The 11,640-nt window shown below is 34.5% G+C and overlaps 1 protein-coding gene across 3 annotated transcripts in view; it reads right to left on the minus strand.

Moving 5' to 3' along the window:
- Positions 1–11,640, minus strand: part of LOC117168687 (D-2-hydroxyglutarate dehydrogenase, mitochondrial) — a 184,699-nt gene that overhangs the window by 170,103 nt on the left and 2,956 nt on the right. Inside the window, exon 2 of one of the 3 annotated variants that reach the window (XM_033354368.1) lies at positions 1,847–1,873. The exons of 1 other annotated variant lie outside the window; for it this stretch is intronic. The gene's annotated coding sequence lies outside the window, so the exon portion shown is untranslated. Of the gene's footprint in view, positions 1–1,795; positions 1,817–1,846; positions 1,874–11,640 lie in introns of those variants that run through there. One more of the 3 variants, XM_033354369.1, reaches the window with a different exon arrangement.

Genomic DNA, 11,640 nt, shown 5'->3' on the forward strand with positions numbered 1-11,640 from the left:
ATCCAGAATGACAGCTTAAAATTTAGGAAATAGTTACATGAAATTCTTATTTCAATCTTCGTCGTATTAGATAGGACCCTACATTTAAAATTTTGAAATTCTGATATATCATATATGAATAATCAAATTCCAAAACCTGAATTTATCAATTCGCTAAATAAAACTGTGAATCATTATTTTGTATACAAAAGTGTTTAACACAGAAAGTTAATTATCTCCACGATTGTAACTTGAAAAATCGACTAGTAAAACTTATATTAAGTTATTGAAACTATCCATTTATACACCCATTTCCTAATCGTTTCGCCCCCATCTTGGCATCTTTCAACTTTTATAGCAGTCACAGTCGTTCTCCATTTTTAGAATTTCCTTCAAATCATTGCCCCTTGCACAATGTCCCTGCAAACTATTAAAGTTCCCCTTCATACCCTTCTTTTAAACTCCACGAATCAAACATGACTAAAATCCAGATGTACAAAACAACACACAAGTTTGCAGTTTCATTGCTTTCCCCCGACTGAAGCGTGTGGGGAGAACATAAATGATGTACAGTATAATTAAGTAGGAGGGCGAGGATTAAACATGAGTAAAAATGGCGTTACGCAATACCCGGGAAATGCCATTGCTTATATTTGCTTTCATTCTCGCATCGCCCTCCAAGTATCCCGATTCGATTTAAAAATGACTGGGAACGGACATTGTGAAGCTCGAGTCCAAGAGGTGGGGGCCACAGAAGACTGCACCGGTTCCCCTTCGGTAGTAGAGTTGCGTCAACTCTTCACTGCATGGATCATGGTGTTGCTGATCCGTAAAAAAGGAATGGAAAGCAAAAAGCTTGAATCGCGAGAGGGATATCGACTGGGGGAGACGTAGGTGGATTCTTAAAATTAAGTAGGAGGGAGCATCCGTAGGTGGGATGCAACGTTTAGTAATAGAATGACAGAAGCACGTGATTGGGTGAATGGACCTTCTCGAGACTTGAGGTACCATGACAGGTTGACTCACCCAATCATCAGTGGGCTTTCTTCTTGCGTAATACCTCGTACCTGACCGTTTTCTATTGACTATCCCCTTATTCTGATCCCCTGGAACGAAACGGACAACAAAGAAAAAGATCTTCCAGAAAAACGAGACATAATAGCTTTTCAAAGCAAAGCCAAAGGCCCCAAATCGCTGGACATAATAGAAATAGATAATCACAACTGCAAGATCTGTCTATGAGATTTACAAGATCTACCTTTGTAAGTGCAACAGGCAACTGCTTTTTCAGATCAATATTCCAATTTCATGATATTCGATAATCTCATTTTCAACGACAAGAACACCTTTATGGTCTTCTATTCATTCAGTTACGTGTTGAATATTCCCAAGATTAACTTTAAATATAGTAGGATTCCTTAAGAAGATTTATAGACATCCTGATCAACAGGTTTAGCTGTATACTGTTAGATTCTTGATACTGAATTTATAATATTTGTAATGTAAATATGTATGGAAGATTGCCAATAAACATCATCAATTTGAAATTTGTTTATATATTCTAAGAAAGTGGTTTTACAGTTCTATCAAGTTATTTCAAGTTGCATATTGCTGATAAATAATTGATCGAAGATATCTCTATAGTGAGTTGGTACGTAAGTGAAGGCTTATCAGCGATCATCTCGTTCCTAAATGGAAGATATGGGAGCCGGATTCAGTGATTGCCCCCACCCCTTTCTGTGGTCGGGAACCCGCTTCCCTTCCCTTACCATAATATTAGCGTTTCAAAGGAGTCTTTCATGCATGAATTAAATACCTAACAAGAGTGGGGATCAGGCTCTGATACCCTTGGCATCGACAGACACACCTTACACCTCCCAGTTACAGGGCCGTCCTGTAACAATGAAGAGTCAGAAACTGAGAATCTCATTGGTGATACAACAATATGTAAAATTGCACAATGTCTATAGAACATTGTACTTGCGTGCATAACGTACGTAATATTTAGTGCAATCTTTGTATTTATAAATAATATTCGATATTTTTATAAGGAAAATATATAATATTTCTCTTACTTTTCGTATGAGAATGTAAAAAGTATATTTGTATTTTTAGTTTAAAAATTAGCAATTTATAAATTTGGAATTAAAATCATTGCTCTTTACGATTACAAATATAATTTATAATATGATGGATCCGCAAGGGTGAAACCCCAAAGGGGGGGGGGGGGCGAAGGAAAGGAGGTATCAGAAAGTTACATGCAATATGTAAAAATACTTTCTACGTCTGAATTAGTTAAAAAGTACTAATGCAGGTCAATGTGATCCATTTCTGTTGGATTTTGACGCAAGCTAACAGCTAACGCTGCTATTTGTCACGCATGACTGAGCACCACCTCTCTTTCTCTGTTCCGATGTCCCCGCATCATGAAATTGAAAATGCCGAGGACTGAACTTTTAGGAACGACTCAAACGGCAGTTACTTAAATGGGACTCCCAGTGTAAATGAAAAACGAATCAATCACTGATTCCCTTACTAAGTATATGTAATTAATTATGATTCAAACTGCAATTAGTTAAATTCAACAAATTCAGATTTAGAGCGCATGATTGGCTAGAAGGGGTCCAATTCGGAAAAGTAGTTAAAATAAGGCGGGAAATAGCTTCTTTTTCAATTTCATTTGTATTCGCAGAGAGGCAGTATAAAGCTAGAGGTAAATATTACATGTATAATAATTGGATTTTATTTATGTGAAATTTAATAACAGTGGCTAAACATGGTTGTGCCCTCGCGAGAGAGAACGAAGGAGGGTTGTGTCACTTTCAAAATGACTGAGGCCAAATTTTCTTGACATAAATTAGCAAAATAGTGTACTTCAGTAAAGTTCAGAAAATAAAGTTCAGAAAGTTGAAAACAATAGGCCAGGAAGGTCAACAAAATTTTTTGGGTCTACCCAGCCGTTACCTGAAAAGTAAACAAAAAGTTTGAGGACCATTGGTCCAAATGGCAAAGTTTTATCTCGGAGCCACCAAATCAAAAGGTGCTAACTCGTGATGACAACACCTTCCTTCTCTCCCTTCTCCATTTACGATGAACAAATTGGAATTAAATTTTCTGGTAAAATGGTTAACTATGTTTTCAACATTAACTGGAATTTGATTTATGTGTATGACATTCTGCGGATTTCTTGCCAGAAAAACGTAAAAAACTAAGAAATTTTTCACAACTTTTTGTTTGAACTTCCTAGTATGTATAATTAAGCTTATGAAGCATTATTTCTGATATAGATACATGAATGTATGAGACAATAATGGAAATACGGGTTTGATGTAATTTTCCATACTAGTACAGAATTTATATTTACTATAGGCATTGCTCCATATTGGCCCCGGATGTGGAATTGAACCACGATCTTCCATGTGTAAGTACGGGTTAAATTAAGTTGGTACCGAAAAGTACTAATGATTTCCGAAATTTGACATCATTCACTGAGAATGATATCGTACATTGCAAGTTTTTACATTATATGCTGCATAATTGTGCAATCCATAACGCAAGAAATGGGGATTCCCATCCATCAGTTACATTTTGCGCTTCTGCTAAATGATATTAAATAAGTTCTAATTCGTCTACAATAATGTGATTTATTTCGGAGGAAATATATCAGTAAGAACAAATTTTTGGTGTGTTTTCTGTTGTTGATTCTACATGTTATACTGAAATTTCCTCACTTCAGCGCGACGCAGTCGACGAGTTCAGACTTATTTTCCTAACCTCAGTGAAACTTTCGCCGAAATCTGTTTAACCATTAACCGTTGCAGGTCTTACCTGCAGCAAATTTTTATTTTTTTCTGTGATTGTTTTCAATCTGGTGTCCCAATTTATAACTCCTGACTCATACTCTGTCTTTTTCCCATTGCTTCTAAGGACGCCGTAGCAGACGACAGCAACAAAATTTAACTTCATTTTTGTCTGTGATATTAGTGCATTATAATATCGTACAAAGCTCCGGGACCTGATTGTACGTTATCATATTGCGCTTTCTTGCAATATAGAGGTTTTGCGATATCATTTGTGCGATATCTTTTTCTCCGTGTTTGGAATATTTCATTGCAAAGATTAAATATATGAGTATGCATGCTACATAAACCAGATTTCGGGTTTTCTACAATGAAGAACTAAAATCTGGTAGCCATAATGAAAACCAGGAACCTGCTTTCTCATGTCGGAAAAGTTCATTAAAAGATGTTCCATCTACTTCCTCTGAATTCATAATCATATACAAGAACAGTTATCATAGAAAGTGTAAACCTAATATCTCGTGTCTCGTACTCCTCATTACACAAAATTGCTCAACAAGTACCTATCTGCACGTGAGAATTAGCACTAATTGCTTTGCAGTAGCTTATTATTGCATGCAGTCCGCACACAACTCGACCTGAAAGAATCTTTAATAAAGCCCAGCAAAATTCTTCAAACTCTAGATTCAGATTGCTTCAGAGTTCAGACAAAAGATCAATGCCTCCAATCGTTTATTAACAATTGGAAAAGAAACCATAGGTCAGCTTGGAATTCACGGATCAAATTTCGCGGAGGAGGGTTCAGCGACATTCCGAGGGGGACTTTTTAGTGCCTTCCCCTCGCTCTTTACACATCAGGCCAGCCCAGTGACTTGAGCGGAAATCCTCGGGAGATAAGGGACTCTTGAATCCAAGGGCCAATCATCGAATCAGTAAAATGTGATGGAAATATGTGCGGCTGTGCCGACGGCAGTGAAGGGGGGAGCGGCAAACAACTTTGGAGGGGGAGTATCGTGGGGAGGGGGGAAACCAATCGAGGCGGCGGTTCCGAGGAATTGCATCGGTGTGCATGCGTGAGCCAACTTAATGGCTATATGCGTCCATAGAATATAGAATCAACGGCGGTAACCCATCCCACGCCAACGTTACATGGTATACCGAGCGTGTAGCCTCGACGCATACAACCATGGCACACAGACATCGGGTTGGACGCGCACGCACACGCACACATGTCCATCCTCGGTAGAGCTATTAATAAATCCTGTCTGTGAAATCAAGGGACGCATGCGCGGAAATCTTGAGCAAAGCCAATTCCTCAGTGGTGGCTCGAATCATTAACCGGTTTCCTTGGCAACCCCGACGAACCTAAACCATTGGCTGGTTACCCGCCCCACTACTACCAACACTAGTCGCGATCGACGCTCAACGACACTCCACAGATGCTGCACACGTCTTGTACCCTCTGATCCCACTTTCCTAACCTTGTTTAGTATATCTATATATACAGCTATATCTATATCTATATCTATACCTATACCTGAACCTCACATAGTCGCGATATGCTATAGTCCTCATCAGAGCTCCAGCTATAGTCGCTAAGGGGCATGCATACATATACCTATCACTCGGAGACATATACATATCACGCATGCTGCATCCATATAAGTTTTTATATCCCCACATCAACAAGAGTATTTAAAAAAAGGTCTACGCCCATTTGTCAAATGCTAACGAAGCACAGAATTTGTGATTCCGCATGCGTTTCTCTCTTCTCTGCTCGTCCAGTTTCAAGAGCTTCAATTCGTAAGGACTTGGGTCCTTGAAGAACAATCATGTTCGTAGAAAAATCCTACCATCGCTGCCTCTCCTGCCCTTATTGTTTAAAAAGCGTGCCTTGAAAATTCATAATATCTTTGCAATTAGAATTTCATAATACGATTTGGTTATCTAAGAATTTGAATCAGGGGAACATTTATTTCGGAATCAATTCTTTGAATCTCAGATGAGCAACAAGAGATTCCTAATCTTGGGTTATTTCTGGTGAGAACTTGGGTTATATTTGAAAGCTGTGAAAGGCTTTATTGTTAAATCCATGCATTACTGACTATAAAAATTTAACGCCGACGATTTTGCGAGCGTCAAACTCCGAAGCTGTACAGTATATCTCGCGCGAATTTAGGCCAGGTTTATGTGCCACAGTGTAGAACTGTAGACTGTAGAGAGTGTAGCCTATAGAGAATATAGAGGTGAGCTTGTCTGGGATTGGATGAGAGGCTTGTTAGTGTTGTGAAACACCAACTCATCGAAACTTGCGATGGTATGCGTGCGGACGTGGGGCGTAAACTGCGCTTAGAGACAGCTGTTCCAGGAGCGGGTGTCGAGTCCAAGAAACCTGAGACTTTTGTTACCAAGCGACAATTTTCTATTTCAAGTCTCGTGCGTTTTTTTCCTGTTCGTTGCACTTGTATCCAATTGCGAACTGATTGATAGTTTACGTTTACGGCTTAATCTTACGCTCTGATATTAGATATGCATAAGAGTAATTACAACTAAATTGGAATTTTTTTTAAAGTGCATATTGATTTAAATACTTAAGTAATGAAAATGATCCTTTTAATTCAGGATATTTAATTTATGAAAAAAACAAATGTAAATATCTATACGTATTAGAGAGAACCCACAAGCTTTAGATTTATTTCTCTAAATAGATAAAAACAGTGGAGGAAGTTGAAAACTACATTAAGAGTTGTGAATGTAATTGTAAGTTTCAATGTAGTAGTCAACATAGTCATAGTTGTTAGCTGTTTGCAACGCTTTTATCCAATTTTTTATTATTAAAGAAGCTTGAGGTTTTTCTGTTATAGTAAAAGGAGTTTAAGTTCATTTGATGCCAGAGTAGAGAATGTAATCAAATGCACATTATCTTGTAGCCCATTATTCTTGTCACATGAATCGGATTATCACTTTCTTCCTTAGATAGAACCGATCAGATACCGGACTCGGAAGCATGTGCCTGCTCAAAGTCCAAGATTATGTGAGTGCAGAGTTTTTTTCAAAATTTTTGGAGAAAAAATGTTTCTATTTCGTAATTAATGTAAAGAAAATATCTAGTTAAGGTACTATAAAATATAAAATGTAACTTGTGTAAAATTTTTAAAATCTATTATAAATTCAAGTCATGATATATAAGAATCTAATATTCCGAAAACAGGCACCTGATTGTAGGCCTAAATTTTTATCACCGGTAGATCGTCCACATTTGAATTTTTTTAATTTATTGGCCTTAAACAATTATTCCATTCTATTTTAAATGTAATTTCGATGTTTAATCTACATTGTTAATACTTTTACAATCTGCAGATATTTTTTGCCCCGAAAGAGTAAAATATGAATACTAAAGCAGTAGATCTAACCCATTGGTTTTAAGTACGCCCTATTCATAAATTAAAGATATATGGATACAGGCTCGCATGCTGGTATCGCGCTTTCAGCTACACTGTTGACTCTTTTGCAAGAGGCAATTTGGCAGTAAAAAGTGGCAGGCACATGTTAGATTGAGAGTTTGTGTAAGCCACAGCTTTTATCTGCCTACTTACATTTTTATCATATGCATTCATAATAATGTCTTATCGAAAAAGAAAGTGAGAAAAATGTATTCTCTTATCACTTATTTTTAATTTTATAAATAATGCTCCTCAGCTAACCTGCAGATCATATGCTCGACATTTTTTTTTCTCTAAGCTTAATTCAAAGTATTTTTATGAAGGTATAAGACTAGGTTTAAAAAAATGAGCTAATTAAGTATAAATATTGATATTGTCTACCCACACTTGTTTGCAGTATAGAACATTTGTTTAAATACGGTCCAAAACATTTGATAATATTACCTACCATCTTCATTAATTTTTGTAAAAATAAATATAGCTTTTTAATTTAAATAAATGTATTTATATGAAGCTTCTACATACCTTTACTGTGATTAGCATTATTTAATAAGAAAATAACTCTAATCTCGAAAATGATTTTTTTCTTCAAAATTTAGTTTCCGCAAAATCTAAAATTCTGCTTAACCCATAAACTATTGTTTTAAACACATCATAGAAAATGCGAAAAAATTCAAGAGAAGCCCATACAAATGTATGGAAAAGGCCTTTTCATGTAGTTTCGTTTATTTAAGCTTATGTGTTTTATATTTTGAGGTTATTATATTCATCAGATTAATTGATTAAATAATGAAAACAAACCATCGAAACATGGGATTTGGTTATGTTGCGGCTCAAGCAAAAAACAAACAAGCAGAAGAAGCAATAATAAATATTTAAATTTAACCGTTACTACTCTAATATTACACCACTAGTGGTAATTTTTTTAATTAAACGGAATCTTCGATTAAGGAACTTGTCCCTCCACGAGAGTTCCCGGACCTGTAAATCACTGTGTATACGACCGTGGGGTCCCTTTTAGTTCCTTGATATTCGATATATGGCCAACATAATCATACAGATAAATCTTTCAAAAAATGTATATGTTTTTTTAAGCAAATTAAATTGAATGTTAGAAATACATAACTTGTAAAATAATTTAATACTAACTTAATATTCCAAGTGTATATTATATAACTTTAAATAGTCCCGCGCCTTACGGTACACACGCAGTTGTAACATCGGATTTTTAACATAACCTTCAAAAATCTCATATCACGTGCACTATCCTCCTTTCAAGAATTGCGAATCTATAATTTTTGTTTCTTTATTAAATTTTTCCCGTCACATCTGTATTATAAAGTAAAATTTGCGTTGGTAACTACACTGTTAAAAATGTTTGCAATTTTAATATACATTTAATATACATTTGTATAGTAAATCTAAGAACTCGATCTATGAAATAGTTATTAAGAGGCTGCGTAGTAAATTTAATATACATGTGTATTGATCAATTCTTAGAAGAGCCAGGTAATTTCACTTTACAAAAATTAAAAATGATTTTTGCAGTAATGTTTAATTCTAAATAATAAAGCATTATTTTTGTTTCTAGTTGAACATAAGTTATAATGGGTTTCAAGTGGATAAGTTCAATTAAATACATAATAGAGACACCTAACCTAAAAGCAGCAGCACTCACGTAAAAATGCTGACATTGGCAGTGAATTTTGATGAAACCCCCACACGTACGTTGCACTTTGATTATAAATAGGAATTTAGTCGATGAATTGTACGTTATTATTTTAGTATTAAATATTTGACAAGATATGCATGAATCAAAGAACTTTCAACTTTTATGCACTCTATTTTACTATACATGTATATTATTTTACACTATAATGGTATATTAAATTTACTACACGTATATGCATATTGCTTCCATTACATTTATAATAAAATCGCTATAGAAATTTCTAACAGTGTACTAAAATCTTCGAAGTGAGTGATGGAGACAGAAAATGAGTCATGTACAAAAAGTATATATTACAACCTATAATTTGGATTCCTTTGGAATAATGTATCATTTAGGCTTTCTTTTCAGTTAGAGATGTTCCTTTTTATTGCAATTCCCTTAGAACCAAAAATCGGTTCTAACAGAAACGCCAGTTTTTGTCTGTGTGAACCTCAATTTTGTAAAAATTTGTAGATTTCGCCACCGAGTTAGCCTATTTTTATACGGACTTCTGAGATAGAACTTGATTATTTAAATCAGTCGAAAAGTATTTATCACGAAAACTACACTCTTAGGAAAACCTAATTGAAATTGAATATGCATATGAATATTCATTTGCATGTACTGGAAATTAAATTTAATACATAATCATCTTTCAGAATTAATATACATTTATTATACACATAACCATGCAGGTTAGGTTTCTTAATTATTCGCCTGATTGAACTTTTCTACTTAAAACCTAGTGTAAATTATGTTTTCATAGACAAAAACGTCATTTCTCATCCCATGGAATTGAAAATCAGGACCCAAGTTATTTTTAATTTTTGTAACGTGGAATTATCTACATTTTCTAACTAATGGTTAACATACATTAAACTTTAATATACATCCTTTTAATGGTAATTTCATATACCAAAAGTTTTTAGATTTAATATACGAATGTACAATAAATGTTTATTAAAATTACAACAACAAAAATGTACAGAGAAGATATAACTTTATAGGAGTATTTATTTTTACAGATAACAAGTCATTTTTTGCCCAAAAAGTTCAGAAGAATAATTGATTTCTGACGAGAATGAAATTGATTCAAACTTGAATCAGAAAAATTTCACTGAGAATTTGATCCTTTTTCAGGTTTAGAGAATACACAATACATAATTATGAGGGATTATGCGCATGATCGACGTAGTCAACCTGTCCTTTCACTAATTCTTGCTGCTATACGCAGTAAAATGTGTACACTCAGCACTCTTCGGACCATTTATAGTTTGTATATAAAGAGCTGGTAACGTCTCAAAATTGTAATAAAATCTTAAAACTAACCTCACAGGGGAAAAAAAATGTAGAAGTTATCTAATATTCATCAGCACTTTTTTCAACCGTTTCACGTTACACAACAAATTGATACTCATTTCATTAAAAATTATGGACAGACTTCACATTTGTATGCTTAATGCAAGTTGCGCATACGCTATAAAAACGAGTTAAATATGTGGATATTTCAGTTGCAAATATCATAAATTTGCGTTAATGTATGTAAGCTGAATGAAAATTTTACCACATTTTTACTGCACGAGTGCCAGACAAAACTGCAATACTTAATTGAATTGCAATTTTAAAAATACGCTCCGTTTACCATACACGTATTGCAATTTCACTTTACAATACCGGTATCATAATCTTGCCTATAAGCTTAGTTCAGCCGCTCTAGCGGATGAGTGACCCTATTCAAGCAAGAGGAGAATTGTACCTTACTAGTCTAGTGCGTAGCGCAGTCGATTTACAGCTTGATTGTTAGGGTTCAATTCCCCGTGCCTGAGAATTTCTATTCATTTTTAAATTTTCCATTACATTTAATGCAAAGTTCCAACCGAAATGCTTTTCAGTGTAGGCTTTACCAGTTCATCTTTCTCTGTGTATTTTATATCTTTACCATAGACAAATAAATAACATAGAAAAATTATTTATTGGCCTGCGATATCCAGTCAAACCCACCATCCATTTGCATAATCTAGTTAATCATTTTTGATAAAATAATTAAGTTTGGATAATTTGAAACAATGTGTACATGCCCAGAATTCAGAAATCGTTCTATTATCTCTTAAGAACTTATCCAATAATTAGGTTTAATAATTTACAGTTATTTTATATACATTATCATTTCATCTAATATCTCATCAAGACTAAAAATTGAAATACATTTTCTCGGGGTATCGATCCATCATTTGATGCCTTTTCTTGAAAACATGGCAAAATATAATTTTATTTCGAAAGAAACCAAAACAAGAATATAAACAACTTTTAAATTTCTTTCACAGAATATAACTTTCGAAACAATTTACCAATTCAATTTAGAGAAAAAAATATTTAGCTGTCCAGGGGGTGCTGTACGAAAACCGGTGCACTCATCCTTCGAGAGAAGTTTCCAGTTTTCTCATATAAGACTAGAAAAATGTAGAATATACCACAGAAATTAAATTAAGTTTGTTTTAAGATTGATATCTCTTTATCGCTAAGAATTTAACTAACAACGAAACATAAATCTCTGAGAAATCAAGAATTTTCCACAACCTTATCCTTGAGTTTGGTTTGCTTAAAGTCAAGATTATTAATATCTCACCAATGTTAACAATCCAACTAACAACCGTGGATCCTACGATAGATATTGAGCAAGATATAAAAATAGGATTTCGCCGGAATG

The sequence above is a fragment of the Belonocnema kinseyi genome, chromosome 3 (assembly GCF_010883055.1).
Source record: "Belonocnema kinseyi isolate 2016_QV_RU_SX_M_011 chromosome 3, B_treatae_v1, whole genome shotgun sequence".
NCBI lineage: Eukaryota > Metazoa > Arthropoda > Insecta > Hymenoptera > Cynipidae > Belonocnema > Belonocnema kinseyi.